This window comes from Lytechinus variegatus, chromosome 17, assembly GCF_018143015.1.
Source record: "Lytechinus variegatus isolate NC3 chromosome 17, Lvar_3.0, whole genome shotgun sequence".
In the NCBI taxonomy this organism is placed as follows: Eukaryota; Metazoa; Echinodermata; class Echinoidea; order Temnopleuroida; family Toxopneustidae; genus Lytechinus; species Lytechinus variegatus.
In genome coordinates this window covers 5,656,435-5,681,376 of record NC_054756.1, presented here as the reverse complement: position 1 = coordinate 5,681,376, position 24,942 = coordinate 5,656,435, and the positions used below count along the sequence as shown (strand labels likewise).

At 36.7% G+C, this 24,942-nt stretch overlaps 1 long non-coding RNA gene across 1 annotated transcript; it reads right to left on the bottom strand.

The window, feature by feature from the left end:
* Positions 1-901: 901 nt before the first annotated feature.
* On the bottom strand, positions 902-22,693 carry LOC121431412. The gene is made up of 3 exons (XR_005972120.1): positions 22,496-22,693; positions 7,737-7,821; positions 902-981 (listed from the first exon to the last, which is right to left on the bottom strand). It is a non-coding gene; the product is annotated as an uncharacterized LOC121431412 (long non-coding RNA).
* Positions 22,694-24,942: the final 2,249 nt, after the last annotated feature.

Below are 24,942 nucleotides of genomic sequence, written 5' to 3'. Positions count from 1 at the left end.
ACAACCAATACATTTTTTTTTTTTGGGGGGGGGGTTCATGGTCAATGTGCCCCATGTACAACCTCAAATTAAAGAAAAAACAAACAAACCATACGTACCATTTATGCTACAGAGTAGTCTCACTTCCAAGTCCTTGCACGATTGATTGCAAAATAAAATACCATCATTGCATGTCACATCAGGAATAGAGCCTGAATGGTTAAGACTACGATGGGTGTATTTCTCCCTACATTGTGTTTGTATGACGTTTATTACAAAGCTGAAATGATAAAAATAAACAGCTCAGATTTCATTCGATTTAATTCTCGATATTCTCCGGAAATTGTGGGTGAGTCCATGGTTACTGTTCGTAGTACTTCGAATGATAAGAAACATTTGGTCGATAGATAATAACAACTAATAAATAAATTAATTGATAAATATCTAGGGCCTAGATGAAATAAAATGTCGACGTGTAACCTAATAAGGAAATAATAGGAAGCCCCTAAAATAATGTGGGCAAAATTAGATTGACTGAATAAATACATTGATAATGAATATCTTGTAGCTATGACTGAATAGATTTGTAAATTAAGTTGATAAATATTTCCCCTCAAGCTTACTCCGAAATTTATATTCTTCTTTCAAAGGAAGCAAAAGGGGTAGATTTAAAGATGACAATTATCTCAATCAAAATTTATAACAAATCTGAACTGAAGACAAATTAGTTTAGAATGAATAAGTGAAGAAATAAACTTTTACAAAGTCGATAGTCAAATAGTGAATGCATGCAAATACATATTTTTCAAGCTGGGCCTATATTGCAAGTATGCTGTTCATTCTCCTCTCATATAAATAATTGTATTACCAAGGCTGGATCCCTTTTAAAACGAGAAAGGAAGATTGTGATTATAATAGTTACATGTCTAAAGTCTTGCTCGTTTGATCCGACGTCGTTTGAGGTCGAGTACCACTCTGTCCAGTAGGTTGTCGCTGGGGACGCTACAACGATGAAATATAATAATAAAAAAAAAATATCAATGCAAATTAGCTTTTGAAATGAAGGTAATAGCAGGCGCGGATTCAGGGGGGGCACGCGTTCCCCTATTAAGAAGTAAAATTAAAATTTGTAATGTAAAAATGCCATTGAAGACCTTTTTTTTTTTGCTTGTCAAATTTTCCTCCGAAAAATTTGCCCCCCCCCCCTTTGGAAAATCCTGAATCCGCCCCTGGATAATAGTATTATGACGACGGCCATGTGCTGCAGTCACATCCGTGATACAGACTCCAAACCAACCTATGATATGTCAGTGGGAAGTAACGTAAAATGGCGATTTATAATCTGTTTCGTTGATGTGACAGTACGATACATAGCATCAACAGCTGAGAGAGGGTTGGGAGAGAGAGCGAAAAGGGGGATATGAAACTAAGGACTGGACGGAGATGGAGCGAGTAAGGAAAGAGAGGGAGAGAGACATACGGAGAAAGAAAGGGAAAGAAACTAGGAAGCAAGCGTAGGGAAACAGATAGAGATAGATAGATAGATAGATCAATCAATCGGTCGGTCGGTCGATAGGTAGGTAGGTAGGTAAGGTAGGTAGGTAGGTAGGTAGGTAGGTAGGTAGATAGATAGATAGATAGATAGAAAAAGAAACAAGGAGATGTAGCGAGTAAGGAAAGGGAGATAGATAGAGACATAAAGAGAAAGAAAAGGAAAGAAACAAGGAGATGGAGCGAGTAGGGAAAGAGAGAGAGAGAGACATAAGCATAGAAATAAATGAAAACAGCGAAAGAGAAATACAAAGAGAGTCTCGTAAAAGGATATAGTCCGGGTTATAATTGAGCAAGGTGCCACACGAAAAAGGAGAAATTTTCATATAGTGCTTTTAGACCATTTTTTACGCCGAATATGAATATATGAGGTAACCAGGCTGTTTCCTGAAAATTAACCCGTGAGGGCGCTTTTTTCAAAATGGCCGCCAAATTTTCAGAACATTTGAATTTTCGTACATAGATTTTGACATAAACACTCCATCGCCACAAAATTAGTGTCATATGAAAGACAAATAAATTTCCTACAATATGGTACCACTTATAGGGGATAAGTAGGTAATTTGGCTGAGATTTTAAGTAGAAAAATGCATTTTTTGTCATTTTTTCCCCAAAAATTGAAAATTTTACAAATACATGATTTTACATAATTCTAAGAAAAATGAATCAATGACCTTGAAATGTTCCAGAAAACTTTATTAATATACTATTATTATGTGGATGAAATTCCAACTCTGTATCATTCTTCTTAGCAAATTTATAAGGTATCAAACTTGAATACTTCAATTTCAGAAATGTCTCTTTTTGTATGCATTTCCATAGACTAATATGTATAACATGTATAACATGTATAATATGTATAATGTATAATGTAGTTAAAAATTAAATCCAATTATCTCCGCTCGTCAATCACTTGGATTGTTGAGTAGGCTTTTCTCTATCAGCTACATAAAACAAAATATTGGCACATCAAGGCCTAACACTCTCATGGGCTGGGGAAGTTGAAGCCTCCCCCCCCCCCCCTTGGCTATATTATGTTGTTGTATATTGCCTATTTATTGGAAAATCACCATTTTTTGAAGCACCCATTGAGGCAAAAACAGGCATTTCTACTACAGTACAGCCACTTTGATTGCTTTGAAACCACTTTGAGAGGAAAAAGTAGGCTTTAATTGTTCTACCAGCTACATCCAAAGAAGTGGCACATCGAAGCATACCCCTCTTAGGGGGGGGGCTTTTGCTTAATAGTGCATATTTATTTGAAAATTCATAATTTTGGACCCAACATTGAGGCCAAAGAGCGTTTGTGCTTTGTTGCACACCCCATTTTATTGATTTGAAACCACTTAGGATAGAGTAGACTTCGTTCTTCCAGCTTCATATAAATAAGCACTGGCACATCGAACCCTAGCCCTCTCAGGGGCTGTCTAAATCACCCCCCCCCCCCCCCCCCCCCCCCCCCCCCCTCTATATCATGTATATTGCCGATTTATTGGATATTTCACCATTTTGGATCACTCATTGAGGCAAAAGCGCATTCCTACTATATAGTACAGCCAATTTTATTTTCTTGCAATGACTTGGAGAAGAAAGAGTAGGCTTTGCTCTATTAGCTCCATATAAAGAAGTGTTGGCAAATCGAAGCCTATCTCCTTCAGGCGGCTGTTGAAGTTACCCAACTAATTTTCAGTATTTGGCTATTTGTTGAAAAGTCACCATTTAAAGCCCCCATTGAAGCAAAAAGGTGTCTTTGATATATAGTTCTGCCACTTTTATTGCATTGAAACCACTTAGAGAGGAAAGAATAGGCTTTGCTCTATCAGCTACATAATTTTGTGCTGGCAAATAAAAGCCTACCCCTTCTGGGGGCTGTCGAAATTAGCCCCCTCACCCCTTTGCGTCATTGCCTATTTATTGGAAATTCACAATTTTTGAGCCCCCATTGAGGTAAAAAGGCATCTCTGATATATAGTACTGCCACTTTTACTGCCTTGAAACCAATTAAGGAGGAAAGAACATGCTTTGCTCTATAAAGAATTGCTGGCACATTGAAGCTTACCCATCTGGGCGGCTGTCAAATCACCCCACCTCTCTTGCATTATTGCCTAATTATTTGAAAATTCACAATTTTTGAGCCCCATTGAGGCGATATGCACTTCTGCTGTATAAAACACACAATTTCTCTTTCTTGAAACCACTTGGAGAGGAAAGAATAGGTTCCCCTCTTTCAGCTATATATAACAAATTGCTGCCATATCGAAGCCTGACTCACTTCAGGGGACTATAATTATGTTACCCCACCTTTTTTACGATTTTTGCCAATTCATTGTAAAAATCGCCATTTTGGAACCCCCGTTGAGGAAAAAACGTGTTTCTAGTATATAGTAGAGCCACTTCTTTATAAGTAGTTTCAAGGCGGTAATAGTGGCAGAACTATTTATCAGAACCGCCTTTTTGCCTCAATGGGGGCTCCAAAATGGTGAATTTTTCAATAAATAAGCAATAATAAAAAAAGGGGGTGGGATGATTTCAACAGCCCTCTGATGGGGATAGGCTTTTATTTGCGAGCATGTCTTTATATGTAGCTGTTAAAGCAAAGCCTATTCTTTTTCTCTCCAAGTGTTTTAAAGGGTGAAAAACGGCAGAAAAATAATCAGAAATGACTTTCTGCCTCAATGGGGGCTCCAAAGTTGTGAATTTTTCAATAAAAAGGCAATAATGCAAAAGGGATGAGTGATTTTGACAGCCTCCTGAAGGGGTAGGCTTTTATTTGCCTGCACTTCTCTATATGTGGCTGATAAATCAAAAACCTATTATTTCCTCCCTTAGTGGTTTCAAGTCATTAAAAGTGGCAGAACTATTTATCGGGAACGCCTTTTTGCCCAAATGTGGGCTCCAAAATGGTGAATATCAAGAGACGGGGGGGGGGGGAATTTCGACAGTCCCCTGAAGGAAGTAGGCTTTTATTTGCCTGCAACTCTTTAGATGTGGCTGATAAAGCAAAAACCTCTTCTTTCCTCCCTAAGTGGTTTCAATGCAGTAAAAGTGGCAGGGCTATATATCAGAAACGCCTTTTTGCCTAAATGGGGGCTTTAAAATGGTGAATTCTTCAATAAATATGCTATAATGCAAAATAGATGGGTTAATTTCAACAGCTTCCTGGAGGGGGTAGGCTTTTCTTTGCAAGCACTTGTTTATTTGTATCTGATAGAGCAAAGCCTACTCTTTCCTCTCCAAGTCATTGCAAGAAAACGAAATTGGCTGTACTATATAGTAGAAACGCACTTTTGCCTCAATGGGCGATTCAAAATGGTGTAATTTCCAATAAATAGGTAATATACATGATAATAGAGGGGGGGTTGACTTATCAGCCCATGAGAGGGATAGGTTTCGATGTGCCAGCGCTTCCTAATAATATGTAGCTGATAGAGCAAAGCCTACGCTTTTCTCTCCAAGTAATTACAAGAAAATAAAATTGGCTGTATGATATAGAAACGCCCCTTATTATGCCTCAATGGGTGATCCAAAATGGTTAAATTTTCAATAAATAGGCAATATACATGATATAGAGGAGGGGGTGACTTAGACAGCCCCTTAGAGGGCTAGGGTTCGATGTGCTAGCGCTTATTTATGTAGCTGGTAGAACACACTCTACTCTCTCAAAGCAATAAAACACTATAATGCACAAACGCTTTTTTGCCTCAATGTTGGGTCCAAAATGGTGAATTTCCAAATAAATTGGCAATAAGCAAAAGGGGGGGGGTGACCCCCCCCCCCCCCCGAGAGGGGTTGGCTTCGATGTACGTGTCACTACTTTTGATGTAGCTTGTAGAACAAAGCTTACTCTTTTCCTCTCCAAGTGGTTTCAAAGTAATTAAAGTGGCTGTACTGTATAGCAAAATCGCTCAATAGCTGCTTCAAAAAGTGGTGATTTTCCAATAAATAGGCAATAAACAACAGCATGATATAGCCATGCAAGGGGCGTGGGCGGGGGGGGGGGGGGGTTCGACACCCCCACCCTATGAGAGTGTTAGGCCTTGATGTGCCAACATTTTGTTTTATGTAGCTGATAGAGGAAAGCCTACTCTTAACAATCCAAGTGATTAACGAGCGGAGATAATTGGATTTAATTTTTATCTACAGTATACATTATACATATTATACATGTTATACATATTAGTCTATGGAAATGCATACAAAAAGAGACATTTCTGAAATTGAAGTATTCAAGTTTGATACCTTATAAATTTGCTAAGAAGAATGATACAGAGTTGGAATTTCATCCACATAATAATAGTATATTAATAAAGTTTTCTGGAACATTTCAAGGTCATTGATTCATTTTTCTTAGAATTATGTAAAATCATGTATTTGCAAAATTTTCAATTTTTGGGAAAAAATGACAAAAAATGCATTTTTCTACTTAAAATCTCAGCCAAATGACCTACTTATCCCCTATAAATGGTACCAAATTGTAGGAAATTTATTTGTCTTTCATATGACACTAATTTTGTGGCAATTGAATGTTTATGTCAAAATCTATGTACGAAAATTCAAATGTTCTGAAAATTTGGCGGCCATTTTGAAAAAAGCGCCCTCACGGGTTAATTTTCAGGATACAGCCTGGTTACCTCATATATTCATATTCAGCGTAAAAAAACTGGTCTAGAAGCACTATATGAAAATTTCTCCTTTTTCGTGTGGCACCTTGCTCCATTATAACCCGGACTAATAAGGGAGTGGGGTGAGAGAGGAAGGGGAGAGGCGGAAATCACTTTGGAATTAATTGGCTCTTGATCGCTTTTGGCAAACATGCTTTTAAATTGATAAATTCTTCATGAATTTATGATTGACATTAGTATGCATAGAAAATCGACAAAATGTCTCTTTTCCTTCTGTTTTGCTGTGTGACCAGTTTCATAATTGTTTGAACTTTGAAGCATATCCTGTTCGATGATCTGAAACTGGTAATGAAGTTTAATCGGAGTTGAGTATAATGCCATTGTGAAGGTCACAAAATGAGCTGCATTGACAATTGATGAGCTCAGTCACACCATCCAGACCAGTTTCATATCGACTAGATTAATAACGTTATTCCCAATGCCATACCATCGGTCGGTTTGGAGTCAATTTCGTTGGTGTGACTGCATGCTAGAAATTGATCTCTCTTTTTGTAAATACTTTTTTTAAAATAAATATACAACCTGAAACACGCACTTCAGCATGTTCAGAGCATCCAAAAAGAATTAACACACAAACCAATCTCAATGGTAACATAAAAAACGACCCCCCCCCCCCCTTTCAATTCCACATACAGTAAAAACACTGTTTCACATTTCTTACAATGACTTTTCCTATTATGAACATTGCAGTTTTTTTTAGTTGAGTTTCATCTTTATATTTAATTATCAATAAATTAAGAATGGCTGTTAACCTGCTAAACAGCTATAAGCCTACTGTAAAGTCCATATACTAAAAACCTTTGTATAAAATATCAAACGATGATTTTAAAGTGCGCAAACTAAATATATAACGACTTGCAGCCGTTGCCATGGTTGCACAAAGAGTTGAATATCGAACGAAAGTCCATCATTCTGGTTGGTTAAAATAGTGGAGTAAATGATTTTTAGAATTACGTTCGACAGGGCTGGGCGAGAGCAACCCCCCCCAAAAAAAAAAAATTATAGTAATAAATGAAATAAAAACTGAAAATAAATAAATAAAGTCAAAAGAAGAGGGAAGAGCAAAGCCAACTGGACAAACACTCTTAAAAAAGAAATCGAGTGAGGGGAAATTCTGACCTTTTCTTAAAGCAAAATATAATTTGTACTGTTTGAAAGACATTGATTACCAATGTTTTTCCTTCCTAATCATACCGTTATTTCTCCTTTAATTGTATTTTCTTGGTAGTGGATTGTTTTGTTTGGGGTGTCCTCAAGCCCCCCCCACACACACACACACACATACACACGCGCACACACAAACGATATTGGTCCGATATAGAGCAATTACATCTTTTTTTATATCATCTGTAATTTTCAAAACAAAATGCCATCAATGCCATTGAAAGCTCCAATAAATTCATGGTCATTTACCTACTATTATGGTCATAAGGCTATATAGGCCTCGTTAGATTCACCTACACAAAAAAGGAAGAATATTCATTTTTTCCGTACAAAGAAAAATACTTTTTTTCCAGCCCCTACCTTTGTCACAGGGTGTGTGTGAAGGCTCTTGAGATCTCTCATTTTTCTCCATGTGTGCCATTCGGATAAGCGTCAAAACTATAACCTACAAAAGAACAAAAACACAAAACAGAAACATCCGAAACATTATCTACAATAAATACTAGCTAGAAGTTGTGAAATTATTGTTTTTCACCGACTCATGCGTAAATTGTTCGAAAATACGATCAGGGAAGGGGTGTTTAAATTAGGTTGTACATAGGGTTCGACCGCCTTGGTATTTTGGGAGGGGGAGACTTCAACGGTAAGTCATAACGGTAAGTCATCGAACTTGTCGAAGGTAAGTTATCGGACATAATTTCTATTGTTTAAGGATGTTTTTTTTTTTTGTTCTATTCTCTGAAATCAAAATACGCATTCACATTCCATAAACAAGTTTTACAAATTATTTGAAACACGATTATAAATTATACAATAAATTCATATCTCATACAATCATACAAGTTTTACATCAAACTTCAAAGATACGTATGTAGATTAATAATGAAACGTTTCAACAATTACAAAATGAAATATTAACAAGATGTATTAAAATGACAAGAGAGAAAAAAATGATAAAAAGGTGATGTTTTACCCCCCCCCCCCCCCCCCCCCCTCAGTTCCCAGGTAAAGAGCACCCTCCCCTTTATGCCTACTCAACATGGAAGGGACTCAAATTCCCCGTTTTATTCTTGATTTTCTCTACAAGAAAACAAGAGAAACAAGTGTTTCTTTTTGTTTAATTGCGTGTGTGGGTGTGTGTGTGTGAGTGTATGTGTGTGTGAGGTTTTGTCTCTCGCTAAGCTCACATACACCCATGGAGTTCAGCAGTGGCATACCTAGGATTTTCTACAGGGGGGGGGCAAAAACGTCCGACAAAAAATTTGACAAGCAAAAAAAAGGTCTTCAATCACACACAAAGTATTTCGTACTTTCGTAATAGGTCTTCAAGCTCGTCAGGGGGGGGGGGCAAAAAAGGTCTTTCAAGCTCTTCGGGGGGGCAGGGATACGTCCTTTGAATGTGTTGTAGCTTGTCAGGGGTGGGCAGACGGGGGTGAGTCTGCGACTCCGCCCCCCCCCCCCCTCCGTAGGTACGCTATTGGATTTCATTGAAATCCGTTCGCCCGCCAAACATCGCAAAATAATAATAGCTTTGACAGATCTGGATTTGGAATTGTTAGTGTACGGCAGCACTATAGAATGAATATTGGATATAGTTACATTTAATCTTAGAGATTATTTGTTTTAATCTCGAGAGATTTAAATTCAAATCTGTTAGCTTCATATCAAATCCACAAGGTTTAAATCTGAATCTAATATTCGGCATGTTACTATCAGCCGATATGGTTTTGTTTGAAATCCTGTAATTTACAGTATATCCCAACCTTGGAAGCCTTTCAACATGTTTATTGTTAGTGCTAAAGAAAAATGGATAGATACAGCTCGGGAGATGGTTATTTGACCATAAAGTATTGGAGATTAGGGGGGTGGTTATGATAAAAAAATCCTGCAAGTTTTATCATTTGTTATGAGAATACCATGAGTTTGATTGCCAAGGTTCTCTCCTCATTCAAACCCCACCCCCTCCCACGTGCACTTCCTCCTGTATATACACCAAAAGAAAACGGTGCCTTGATACTAGTGCCACTATGATATCGGAAATAACAAGTAAATGCTTCCGTAGCAGGGATTGGATGAAAAACAACGAGAAACAGACAGTCATGCAAAGGCTAACAGGCAGACTGACCGAGAAAGAGAAAGAGGGGAGGGGGATACGCGCGTAATTTGCTGGGGGTTGGTGATTTGGTTTCATTTTTTTGTCTGTTCAACCATGTTGTTCCAAAATACATTGCCTGCCAGCCTATGTTACCTATGGAGCAAAAGTTTAAATCTACTTATCCCAGGATAGTATTATTGACTACTGTACACCCCCCCCCCCTCCCCACCCCGTTTCTGGTTATGTGGTGACACCCTTTTATAACGCTGTACATTGATTGATGAGGGAAAATCGGCTGGCTAATTTTCTGTCACGATTCTTTTGACATCTTTTTTTTTCTTCAGATTTCATCTTTGCACAATAATATGCTTGCATTAGTATGCACGGGTATATAGTTCATAGTTCTCAACAGTCTTGTTCAGACGCTGGTTTGTATAGTTGGAGCACATTTTTTTTATGCTTAGATTAAAATTCCCGAGATATGATGATCTTATGACACAGCAAAAGCTGTGGTGTTCACCGGTGTACATAGAGGACCACACCAGTTATTTTACACCGGTGTTGAATTGGTGGTGTTAGTTTTACAGCTATAGGTGTTATTACAACACCATTTGTTGTTACATTTACTCTTTGGTGTTATGTTTAATGTCTAGGGTGTAATTTTAACACCTCAGGTGTGGTCCTCTATTAATACCAATTGGTGTCAGTATTAACACCGTAGTTTTACAGTGTACGACGCAGACGTGAAGGCTGTTTTGGTCGGAGGAAGAGTCAGAGGGTCGACCTTTCCTCCGACCTTACTCCGACTGGACGTCCTCCGACCCTTCCTCCCAAAACAGCCTCCATGTGAACGGGGCTAATGTGACCAAATCGCTTTACAAGAGAAATGTGACAGGACTACGTGTGTTTTCAATCCATGGCACAGGTCAATACAAGGTCAACTGAACCACCGTTACACCGCCAAAACCCAATCCATGCAGACCGATTGAATCTAGACAAGCATACCATCGGTCCTTTTTGGAATCGGCAGTGGCGGATCCAGGAGGGGGGGGGGGCACATCCGGCCTGTGCCCCTTTGCCCATTTGAGAGCCATAACCAAAATTTATATCGTAATTATGCGGTTTTAACCACATCCCCCCCCCCCCCCGCACCTTTGAAAGTGAGGATTTTGCTTGTCATATTGTCCGCGAACAAAATTACCTTCAATTGCATATAGGTGAAAGCCTTTGTTTTGCTTTTCCATTTTTTTTTTTAAATCTAAAAAATGTGACCCCCCCCCTTGGAAAATCCTGTATGTGTCACTGGGAGTCGGTTTCGTAGGTGTGACTGTGCCCTAAGTGTAATTATGCTACTACACCTGTAATCCCATTAATACGTTGATGAGTTTATCCCTATAAAAGCGGAATGAAACACTTTAACACAATTACCATGCTATCGATAACCTTCGACTGCCGAATAAATAGCTGTCATTACAAAGTTACAAATTCGGACGACATTGCATGGATTTCATTATAATTTTGCGGGGTCATACACTTATAATTTTGCTTTTCAAGATTGTGGGATTATACTTGTTTGTGACAGCAGATATTCATCCCATTTCGAAGTATGTCTTTGGTGAAATATAAAATAATATACATTAAATTTCAGTTTCATACTCAAATTTGTTTCTAACAGAACAAAAATAATCCAAATCCATTTCGTACTTTTTTTATATATATATTAATGAATAAATTATTATAACAAAATTAAAACAAATATAGGGCAGGACGCGTCATGAAGACTGCATGCATAAATGAAATTTTAGGACGAAAAGGGTAAAATAACACGGATAAAATGTAAAACAGGACGAGCTCTGGCAGAAAACTACATAACGAAGACGAGAACATTTATCTGTGATCTATGCTGCAGTCACAATTCCCTCTTGGCGGCCGCGCGGCGAATCGAAAACAGCCGTTTTATTCATTCAAGCTGGTACAAAATATGTTAAAACGGCTGTTTTCGACTCGCCGTACGGGATATGTGACTGAGCCATAAGACCGAGATGGAAAATAGAGTGGGTGGAATTAGTTTTGAATACATTCGTAGGGAATACTACATAAATGATTTTCAGTTTTCTTTATGAATAATTTAATGTCATTACTTTGAGACTAACTTCGTTATCGGTTTTTGCACACACGCTTATCATGGAAATGGATAATTTCAATAAAGGATGAATTTTATTATTCATCATAATTAGTTTGTGAGCTGTTTTCCCCAAAATACAACTTTACGACTTTACGAGTGAATATTTTCATGAATTTATAATCCGTTCTTTTAATTGATTATACTGTCCCATCTATTGCCACCATCTCTTCAAATAAAGATAAACACACACACTATTATCGAAATTTATAGGATAATTAGTGTACTGTCCATTCATTATATTTTTCCCTATACTTTATCAAATATCTTGAGTGAATAATGTCAAATCCACTTTATTAGAATGTATTTGAAATAGAAAAAAAGAGAGGTAACTATTCCTACATTTTTTTTCCTTCAAATAATAATGATAATAGACAGTTCTTGTATAGCGCATAACACATTATAAATAAAGTCTCTCTGCGCTTCCATGCAAAGGACTTGGATATTATTACCCTGGCTTTAGCCTCGCAGCCTTTTACAGCACGATGGCATTTCAAGGAATAAATTCCTGCCAGGTACCCATTTACCTCACCTGGGTTGAGTGCAGCACAATGTGGATAAATTTCTTGCTAAAGGAAACTACGCCATGGCTGGGATTTGAACCCACGACCCTCTGTTTCAAAGTCCGGAGACTAATCCACTGGGCCACAACGCTCCACAAATCTGCATGATGTTATAATTGCATTATTTTTCTAGTATACATATCATATCTAATTATGATTTTGCAGCAGAAGTATGGGGGAAATGTGGCCATTGCAAAGTTCATCATCGAGATTGCATGATCAATTTTTCAACATGTACTTCTCCATTTTCCGCATAATCTATCAGTGAAATGGTGGTGCATGGCCGACATGATTGTGGCTCGTTAATCATTTTATTTGTTCCCCTTGTTTCGCCCTACAACTTAATGGCGTTCCACCCCGACATTTAACATGTTTAACCTTCTTTCCTTGTCCACATTCTTCTCCTTTTCCATCTATTTCTCTTTACTGCTATTTTTTTTAAATCTCATATGCATTCTCCTTCTCCCAGTCAAGACCTCCCCCCCCCCCCTCTCTCTCTCTCTCTTTGTCTCTCCCTCTCGCGCCTTTTCTCTGGTTGTGTAATAAACCCACATTGATACGGTTGTCTCCCTCTCTCGGTCTATCTCAGCCTTTCTCTTTCACACACACACTTGTTTGACGCATTTTTTTTTTTTTTTTTTACACCCACCCACCAACACACCCTCATACACCCACACACACACATGTTTCCAACATTTATTTATTAATTTATTAAGGGTTTTACCCAAAATGAATGCATATACTGAATCTAATTGCAATATTTGCAAATATCTATTTTGTGTTAACAACCCTCTATACAATGCACCATCCAAATATTAATTGAATGAAATGCCTGAAATATTGTATAAGGAAAACTAAACTAAGCTAAATTTAAAAAGAAATAAGAAGAGGAATAAATAAACACGCAAAAGAAAATAAAACACACAACACACGAACACCGATATACCCTCACACACATCCCACAACTAATTAATATTATTTTTTTTCGTATTTGGACAAGATTTTATTTATTTCTAGTATTTCCTGACTGATGAATTATTCTGCCTTACAAGCTTAGTATAAATTGTGAAACGCCATTATTAAAGTTAAACCACATTCGTATTACAACGTTAAAATGAAACCGCGTGATGTTCAAGGACGAGCATCACTGAGCGCTATCACGGATTTATTCTAAAAGCAATGTCCTTTGAGAAGAATAGACGTGTTAATCAAAGCTTTCATACATCATAGACAAGTGAAATATATATTATTTAGGGGATGACGCTCAAATTCCATAGTCGTAGTGCGTAACTCACACTTTAGAAAGCTAACCAGTAATGGATAAAACAATGTGCATCAAAGAAATAAAAAAATATCTCACGATACTGAAATTTAAAAAAAGATAATATGGGAAAGATGTTGACATTTCGTTGTTCAAGTATATAAAAGCTGTGATTTTAAAGGGATATTTTGATGATAAATAAACGCATTGATGCGTATAAAAGAAATAAAAAATTATTTTATAAAAGTAAGATTAAAAAACATGGAGATGATAAAAAAAAATCCATGATTATTGTTCAAAAATCCCATTTTTAAAGGGTCAGTTAATAAACAATAGTTTAGCGCGCATCAAAGGAAAAAGGGTCGTGCAAACCATGGACCGTACATGACTGTAATACCTGTAATGGAGGTCCATGAATAAACCAATAGACGTGTAATGTTATATGAATGATGATAAATTTACATAGTTATAGTGCAAAACTGTAATTTCAATTATATAGTCTTCAATGATAAAATAATTAATGCGCTTGAAAGAATTCAAAACGATTAAGGAAAAGGTATCAAGAAGATGTCGAAATTTCAATTGATCATTTAAAAGAGATTGTCAACAATATAAAAGCATCATGCGCATCAAAGAATACAAAAAAAATATCTAATGAAATAATTACGAATTGCTCGTGGTCCTAATGCGTATACTCTCATTTGTCTAAAAAGCATAGGGGCCACTAAGGAGAATAAAACAATTTAAAAATCTAATAGAAGTATTATTTATGGCGATAATTAATACAATATGAAATGAGGATGACTCTGCCCATTTCATGTTCGTCTCACAAAACTGTCATTTCGAGACATAGTCAATAAGTGACAGAGAGCGTTTATGTACATCATGACATCGACTTAAATCGACTTAACCTAATTGCAAATAGGATAAAGTAATTCGAATAAAATACTTAATTTTGTAATTTTATGCAAAATAAAGATGAATGTATTCTATCGCAGCATTTAAGATTATGGGAAGTTGTGGGACTCGGTATAAAACTGAAGAGAGAGACTTAATAGATGGGTGAAGGGAGAGGGAAAGAAGAAGAGGGGGCTGAGAAAAAATACCCACTTCCCATAACGATAATAATAATAATATTAATAATCATAATGATATAATGATAATAATAACATAATGATATTAATAATGATAATGAATGAATGAATAAATAAATAAATAAATAGATGAATAAATAAAAGATAGAAGACAAGTGAGTCATACATACTTATAACAAAAAAAATATCTACACAACGTATCACTTTAATGAAATATTTTCTTTTGTTTAATAGCAAACTGATAAAGAAATATATAATTTATATAATATGGTTGTGATGAGAAAACAAAAATGGATACATTTTGAAAACTCTCATTTCGTTATCAATAGGGCCCATCAGCCATCAAAGCATGCTATTTCTGGGAGCAAGTTTTGTATCATCAAATTCTTTCGAAGGTTGAGAATACTAATTAATATTCCGAGCGTGAGGTATCGTCACTTTCGCAGCGTATCATCAAAATGGGATTTATATTTCAAGAGCTTGGGCCATCTGTTGACCTTAATTTCTGGTGCTTTAATTGCCTGGGCTTTTCATGCCGTCCTAGATAAAAACAAAAAACGCTCGTGGCTCATTAAATTCTCTTTGTATTATGAAGAATTAGACATTCCTTGTTCCTGTGGTATATCACTATATTGTGTGGTCTCTTATTGACGGTGTGTTATTAAGTTAATGACTAGTCTTGAGTTATACACCTTTTGCGAAAAAAAAGATAAAGACAAACAGCCTATGAATGTATACTTATTGAGAAAATAAAATATATCGGGTGAAATGGTATTTTTTACCTACTTGGCAAAATGATCCTTGTGGTATGAAATCATTAAATATAGTAAAGCTAGTATGTAATTTATATGCATGTATGCAAAGCTCTGTCTTAATAGAGGGTGGGTAGAAAGCGGAGGGGTGGGCGGAATTCATTAAAGAGTCGATAAAACCACGTGTGGTAGCATCGGTACTCTGTCTTAACACACACATACTGAAATATTATACCCTGGTAAGGTTTCCATGGTAATGGACCCACCCCCTACCCTCTAGAGAGATAGAGAGAGAGAGAGAAAGAGAAAGAAAGACAGACAGAAGAGCAGAAAACAAATAAAAAGGGGAAAAAGAAAGAAGGAGATTGGGGAGGGAAAAGAGAAAAAAGTGAAGGAAAAGAGAGGAAGGGGAAAGAGGAAAGAAAAAGAGAGGAGAGAAAAACAATCAGGAAGATAAACGAAATTTAGAGGGGAAAGATTTGGAAGGACAAAGAAAAATTAGAGAAGAAAAGGAAAGGAAAGGAAAGGGAGTGGGAAAAGAATGGAGAGAGAGACGGTAAACAAAGAAGGAAAGAGGGAAAAATAAAATGAGAAAGGACTGTGGGGAGAGACTTTCAGACAGACTGCACCCTGACAGCGTCTTAGCAGAACATGCACCCGGGCGTTGGCATGGTTAGTGGGGTGGAGTTGTACATGTTGTTTTACCCCGCTTCCACCCTAGTCGGAGGAGGCCAAAATTTGGAGAAAAAAAAACACATTCCGACTCATTCCTGCTTTTACCTCACTGGGAGCGTCTAAATAGGAAGGGGTGATTTTTTTTCACCCTGCTTTTATTTTGTCGTGGCAGGGCAGTGAGAAAAGCGTCTGTTAAGACGGGGTTTAAGTCATGTGCATTCATGGTTCTATATTTAAAGGCCACACGACTCATAATGTTGCATCATGGGTAAGAAACCTGCCCTGATTTGAGTTGTTGAGGACTTGAGCTGGCGGTATACAGAGCTGCTGGTTCGTATTTGCTTTAAGAGAAATGCATCCATAATACTCAAACTAATCATTTTAGTCTAATTTGTTGACGAGGCGTTACAAACCTCATGAACCTTCGTGGCATTGTTTTACCCAATTATTTTGTTCATACATAAGTTACCATTGTTCTATCTGACGAGAAAAATCAGGAAGAAAAGTGCACTGCCACCTATTCCGCAAAAGGCAAATTTCACTCCTGTACAAACGCCCAGCCCTCCTTGTATTTTAAACGCAACATTTGTGGATACATTTCATTTTCAATTTCAATGCATTAATTTTATCTGTTTTAATTTTCAAGGACATTTCTCCAATCGTCATTCTAACGAGCAAACTCCATCATCAATTATAAGTGTATATTGTGTATTTTGTTACTGTCAGTTTAATTGTCCCGCAACTGGAACTTCGTATGATAAAGAAAACATGGTATTGATATTAATCAGCTATAAATATTTTACTGAAAATTTCTGAAAATTGTAAATTTGAAACTCACAATTCTCTGTATTCGCAACGTTTCACCAACCAATATTCGCTTCATCGGGCGAATAGAACTCCGGCAAGTCTTTCCAAGTGAACCTGCGTCCAGGGCTCCCTAACACAACGATTTGATAGCGATCAATCGCTAAATGAACTGACCAATCAATATCAATGTTACACGCGCATTAGGTTTAAAATACAGACCATTACGAATCAGTACGGTTCTTTTATATTTGCAATTCATCGCAAACCTTTGTGTTACGGAGCCCTGGGGCCTGTAACACAAAGCTTAGCAATGATCGTAGAACAATTTTCTACGATTGATTGCATTGACTACAATGTACAATCAATCGTAAAAATCAAGCGTACGATCAATCGCTGACCTTTGTTCTGCGGGACCTGACACCACTTGGTTTCCCCAAGTCCCGACTAAAGAGAATTGTGAGTTTCAAATTTACAATGGTCATTAATTTACAGTAAAGAAAATATAACTGATTAATATTAATACTTTATTTTATTTGGTTCGTTCCACGAATTTCACCTTTACAATTTTCACACATTTCCAGGAAAAGATTTATAACTGATTGATATTTCAAGTTAACCAGATGAATTAAAAAATTCATGGATTAGTATTAATTATGACGACCGTGAAATGAATAATCAGGAATAAATATATAAAAACAAATTGGGATGTCCTTGATCATGTTGATTTAATGCAATAAACATAAACAGTGTTTTCTGAAGCAAAGTTATACCTGTAAAGTAACTTCCACACTTTTATGCTTTTATGTCCCGATAATTTCTCTATCAAGGAAAAAGCTTTTCTCCTATATGAATCTAAATTTTGGGATTCCGATCTCGTGAATATAACTAAAGCAGATTTTTGGTGAAGACATGTGGATAAGTATTCGGTAGATAAAAGATTTTCCATGCGATCATTGTATTGTTTCGCTATGTATTTGAAATGTTGAATTAATCATTATTAATTACATTTCAAGCTAAAACATATAATAATAATAATAATATAGCGTATTTATATTGCGCACATATCCACCTTGTTAGGTGCTCACGGCGCTCCTATATTACCCGGCTAAGCTAGGCGTTCATAGCGCACACAGCTTCTTAAGGAATTACTTCCTAACGGTACCCATTTACCTCACCTGGGTTGAGTGCAGCACATCGTGGATCAGTTTCTTGCTGAAGGAAATTACGCCATGGCTGGGATTCGAACCCACGACCCTCTGTTTCAAAGTCCGAAGACTAATCCACTGGGCCACAACGCTCCACGTATCATGTATGTATCATACATACATAATTAATATAGGCCTATATCTCTGGAGGAAGGCTCGTGAGTAGCACATAATATTTTTGCCGATCGTAAAAATACATCCTTTATTTATATTAAGAAATTCGTCTGAAATGGTAAACAATGAACAAAATGACAAATTTTGTACCAAAGTATTATTCAGTTAACACTAAAACATAGCGTCGTCTGACATGTCTGAACAATCGACTCTCGTTGACGCTTTACCTAGACACGGACGTTTTCGGGGCTTAATTTTACTATCAATTTTTATCACGCATATTTTATTCAATCTATCTATATTCCTTGCCAATTTGCGCCATTTCAATTTCCTATTCTTTCTTCCTCTCTTGCACGTTTTTCTGTGTGCGTAGGGCGTGGGTGTTGTCTACAATACACTTTTCTGTTTCATGTTCAGCAATATTCTTGTTACGAGATGAATTGAATAGTGGCATAAAATGATGAGCAATGACGTTGATGATAATGAGAAATTAGAAAGCAAATGATGAAGATGATGACGGTGATGATGGTGGTGATGATGATGATGACGATGATGACGATGACGATGATAATGGATGATGATGATGATGATGACGATGCTGCTGCTGCTTATGATGATGATGTAGATAAAGAGGATGAGGATGATTATGATGATTTTGATTTGATTTGAATTATTGTTTTATTCTCATTTATCATCCGTATAATACGTTTTGATTAATAGTAATATGTTCATTTATATAGCGCTCTTAGAATATATCATCGTTTCACAGCACTTCACAGTGATGGAATAGAAAATTATAATAACTAATACATGTAAATATTATTGATTAAAAAGCAGAGTCTTGAGATGTTTCTTAAGTACTTCCAAAGACGGAGAAAGTCGCATATATCTTGCAATTTTATTCCAGAGTCTTGGGGCACATGTCTGAAAAGCATTGTCACCTGCTTTAGTATTTGTCCGTGGAATATGGAGTAGAGTAATGTCCGTACTCGAGCGAAGCCCGGGACGTTCTGACTGATGTAGGCGGATGAGAGAGAGAGTCCATGTAGTGTGGAGCTTCATTATGGACAATCTTGAAAACAATAATCACAATCTTGAAAACAATAGGTTGCTTCACTGGAAGCCAATTCAACTCTCTTAATAGAGGAGTAACATGATCGTGCTTACGAGCTTTGAAAATCAACTTGGCTGCACGGTTTTGGACCCTCTGAAGACGTTGCATCTGTGACGAGTTGATTCCATACAAGAGTAAATTTGCATAGTCCAGACGTGACAATACAATGGCTCGAACAGCATGTTCACATACCTTGGCAGTTATTATGGTCTAATGCGGTCTATGTACGAAAGTTGACAATGAAGTCCCCGACAAAGTGCTGAAACTTGTTTATCCATTTTCAGAGTCGAATCCAACTCAACACCCAGACTCTTAGCATGAGACACTGGAAGGATGGTCATACCGGACAACGTGAGAGAGACATCTGCTACATATTGACGGGCTTGTTGGGGTAGAAACAACAAGAAATTCAGTCTTGTCACAATTAAGTTTCAACATTTTGGCAGCCAGCCATTCCTGTAAATTTTCAAAACAGTCTGGGAGTGATTGAAGAGCTTGACTCAATGATTCAGGACTTCTAGGATCAGCAAATGTATAGAGACACCATCGGCATATGAGTGATAACATACTCCATCGTATTGTATGATAACATCCGACATTGGCAGTGTGTACATGCCGAAAAGTCGCGGTACAATTACCGATCCTTGCGGAACGCCATACTGAAGGGACTTCGGTGAAGACAGTTCACAAGTAACTTTACATCTGCTGGTACGACCTGACAGGTAAGAAGTGAACCACGACTGAGCATTACCCGTGATGTTGAACACTTCAGACAGATGATTGAGAAGACTGTTATGATCCACAGAATCAAAAGCAGATGAAAGGTCAAGGAGAAGAACAAATGCAACACGTTGCATGTCCATAGCCTGAAGGATATCATTCTTTATCCCCAACAGGGCAGTCTCTGTGCTGTGATGTTTACGATAGGCCGACTGATAATCAGAGTTGAGCTAAGCTGATTACATAAAAAACATGTGTTGGCTAATCTTTTTTTATGCATGTATCATAGAGATGCAAATATAATATCATTCTTAAGAAATATGATATACTACCAAACAACCTTAACATTAAAAATTTGCAGGAGAAAGAAGAATTTTCAACATATAAGCAGAATGCTTGATGATGATGTTATCATTAAAGACCAAGCCCATCCCAGAAAAATGTGGATTTGAATACAAAAAAAAATCAAATAACAAACAAACGCAACACTGAAAATGTCATCAAAATCGGATGTGAAATAAGAAAGATATGACATTTTAAAAAATTTTGGTTATTTTTCACAAAACAGTTATATGCACAACTCAGTGATATGCAAATGAGAGAGAGTCGATGATATCCCTCACTCACTATTTTCTTTTGTTTTGTATTGTTTGATTTATACAATATTTTTATTTTTAAACGGTTTTGACAATAAGGACCAACTTGACTAAGCCATGAAATGTTAAAACAATGGTAATACTACATGCTAAGGGAGGAACAAAATTATTTCACAGGAAAATGAGGAGAAAATAATGAAAATATTTCTTATTTCTTATAATAAACTACAAAAGAAATAGTGAGTGTTTGACGTCATCACTCCCTCACTTGCATGCCGACCAGGATGACTATTTTTTATTACGCGAAACTGCAAAATATCATAACTTTCCTATTTTACGTCCGATTTTGATGAAATTTTCAGTGCTATACTTGTTGGATATTTTGTTTCTTCTATTCAAAACAACTTTTGTTGGATTCAAGTTGTTCTTAACGAAACAAATAAAACTCATGGAGGCAGTTGTCCTATGCCTATGACGTGCTCACCCTCCTACTTTATGGCTATTGCATTTAAACCCATTATCATCCAACTGTTGTCTATTCTATCAATCTTTCATATACAATCATTAGGAATTAAGTTCGAAGCTCTCGCAATTTATCTTTGCCATTTAAACTCACTTAAATTTTCCTTCCCACTCCATTAAACCTGCCGTTTGACTTTTATTTGCATTAACGGCACAAATCAATTTAACTATCTTAAAAAAACATCCATTTTATTATCGATAGTTATAAGCCTATGTGTTCAAGTTTTAACCTTTTCAAGCTATCCTACTGTATATAGTACGTGTTGCGCATCGTGTTCTGACGATTATTGGTGCTACAATTTCTCGCAAACTTCGTATATCTCTTGGTAAAGTTAATGAATGAATTGTATATTTGGCCCAAGTATTACAATTACAAATTTTCTTCTTCTTTTTTTACAAGTTTCTAGTATTTCTATCCACTTATTGAAATTTCCATATTTGTGTATATTTCCAATCTTGATTTCTTTGGTATTTTTGGCTGAATCAACAATAATGATAATAATGATAATGATAATAGTAATAGCAACAATAATAATGTTAGTAATAACAACAATAATGATAATAACAATAGTAAAAATGATGGCGGTGGTGATAGTGATGATGATAATGATGATGATAGCAAATCTTTGATTTATCTCTACTATTTTAGGTTCGTTTTTAATACAAATAAACGAATTATGAATGAAGAAAATATGTAGAATCAAATAAGTTAAAGTGGAGCAAACCATCGACATATAATTTTTTTTGCAAGTAACCCATGAGGGGCTAGGCAACATAAAACATGAAATATCAAAGATACGGAATATTCATAACAAGATTTATTTTGTCGGTCGGAGCATTTTAAAGTAAAATATGACACAGAAATGATGATATAGAGAGTGAGAGATAAAGATCTAGGAAGCTTTTTAAAAAGTGGAAGAGAGTACGACAGAGAGAGTGTGTGAGAGAGAGAAGGAAAAGAATTAGAGATGAGAAGGATAGACTGCAGGGCCCTGGGAACGATTTCTTTTTATTTGGGGGTGCTGAAGTAAATTTGAAAAGCAAGCAAAAAAGGGTTTTACTACAAAATTCAGGTCTTTTTGATCCAGAGATATTTCAAAAGCAATGGGGTGCGGATGTAAATATGTAAGACCATAAAAGGGGGGTTCACTACAAAATTAAGGACTTTTGGATACATTCTGGCAATTTTACACACCTTTCAGAATAAACCGGGGGTGCTGACTAAGGAGAATAATACACGCAGCACCCCCAAAGTAAATCTCGGGTTTGCCAAAACACCCCCTCCCCCTCCCTTCCCATGTAGGTCATGATTGACCGTGAGAGAAAGAGCGTCAAAAGGGGAAGATAGAAGATAAGTTTTTTTATTAAAGTAGAAAAGGGGGAGAGGAAGACGGAAAGAGGCGACTTTGTACTACTTACCACTTTAAAGATAAATTTTGCTATCATGGTGAATATTCTAGAGTTGCAATCGGAGAAAATCCAACAATCCAATTTGTTATGATTTTACCGCGCTCAAGTCAAATAGAAGTCGTCCGTTTAAAATCAACCCCTTACTATTGACATCCTTACGTTGTTCAGTTTCAAATTCATCTGGAAACAGAACATGATAGCCTAAGATTGTGCTTCAAAGGTAATCACAGATTTTGTAATGGACCTGAAAATGTAATCAGACCCATAAAATTGCTATTAATTATAGACGATTTCAGTCTCAAGGATACTTCACGATAACATATTGCGCATGATTTAAAGTTCAGAGCATTTTCCCCCGTCATGGACTACAATTAATATGATGTTGCGAGCGCTGGAGAGAAATTATCGCGAGTCCTTGGTCGCTTAAATGTGATGTTTTTCCTACTTCCAAAGTATCACCATCCGCTAGCTGCTCCGTGAGTTCCATGCGGAAAAGTGAGCGTCCCTCGTTTCCATAGAAACTGAAGAATGGTTGATAGGATGATTGACGGCCTAAACGATATTTGTCTTTTCGATCGATATCGAGTTTAATTGATCGAACACGGGAAGTCTTTGCAAACAAAGAGCTATAAAACATCACTCGTGTAACATCCATGTGAGTGATGGGTGAAAATTATTGAGTGCAGACAGAGAGAGGGGAGGGGGGGCTTGTCATTTTTAAAGGAAAAAAGACAGTATGTTTAAGGCAGTTAGGGATGCAATGGGCATAAGTGCATCTCACCCCCCCCCCCCCGGCAGAGCCATAGGAGCTAAGCATTGACCAAACAATCAAACTCCACATTATCGTTCAGAAATAGGTTTAGGACTGTGATACCTGGGCCCTGTCTTGAAAAGAATTGCGATTGATTCGATCAATTGCAACTATGGAAAGCCAGCAAAGTCAACATATAAATTACTTGTTGGCTTATATGTTTTTTTTAGTAGATATAAATGTAAATCCATAAATTCATTGACTTCTAGACAGTTCGGTCTGCTCTCCTTCTTTTACAAAGGACATTTTGCACATTTCCTGTCGAAAAAAAATGACACTGATGGCTTTCCATAGAGCTACGATTGATTTGATCAATCATAACTTTATATATGACGGGGCCCTGTTCCTGTATAGATCCCCTATTACGGGGGAAGCAAGGGGCTGACTGCCCCTTTCCTCATCTAAAAAAAACGTCACCTTTTAATTTTCTTACCCTCCTATTCAAATATCCGGAGCGCAACCCCTCTCCCCCCGATAGTTATCTCTTAATGTTACCACTTTTTACATTCTTGTTGTGATTTCCCTGGTAATGATAATAACAGTATACGTTAATCTTATATAGCGCTTATATTAAAGTAAATCAATCTCCTCTAAAACCGCAAAACAGGAAGGTACAAATATAGCAATTCACAATAAGATTGAATCGTTTTGAACAGAATGTAGACAAAAATAATATTCACATGATTAAAATTTACAAGGCTTAATGTGATCTCACGCACCCCCCCCCCCCCCCCTAATTCCATGAGACGCTTAACAGCTCAATATTGCAAATGCCATGACTTTAGGATTTAGTGCAAATGCATGCAAGTATTATATTATTACTCTAAATTGCAGGGATATTGATAAAATCCATGTAGGGAGGGACCAATTGAATTCTTCATGTAATTTGAATCTTAAAAATGTAGTTTTAGATTTGAATCTAAATTGATCCTTTGAGATTTAAAAGTGATTTAATGTTTAAGATCCAAACTTCCACATGGAATTATTCAAAATTCCTGCAAAATCTACAAAACGAAATGTAAATCTTAAGTATCGTCAAAGGAGTTCATATCTACTTCAGATAAACATAATGCTTGTCTACGGAGTTGAAAGAGCTTTGCGTTCTTAAAGCGCCTTTCACATGCAAACTGGTATAGGCCTATTACTGGAGGGTCTAGGGAAGGAATAGAGCCCCTTTCAATATTTACAAAAAAAATGTGTTTATATAAACTTATTGTATTTTTTTTCGAATTTTATTCTTTTTCGAAATAAGGCCTTATATAGCCGTTTTTACTTGTACATGTCAAATCTGGCCGAAAAACAATACCTTTATACACCAGAAGAATCGTTGGCGGCGGAAGCCAAAAATTTTAGGGGTGACCACCAAATTTTTTTGACAAGCAAAAAAAAAAAGGTTATCCTATCAACAAAATTTTAGGCAGGAACCACCAAAAAAATTTGACAAGCAAAAAAAGGGTTATCAACAAAATATTTAGGGGGATCGTCCTCCCCCCCCCCCCCCCGCTTCCGCCGCCTATGAGCAGAATAATGACGACGGTAGTATGGTTCGTTCACAACAGTCAGTGACAGATTATTAAAATGGGAAAATTTGAAGAAAAAAAATAATTATGAAATTAGGCGCCTATTTGCTTCACGGTAAAACTTA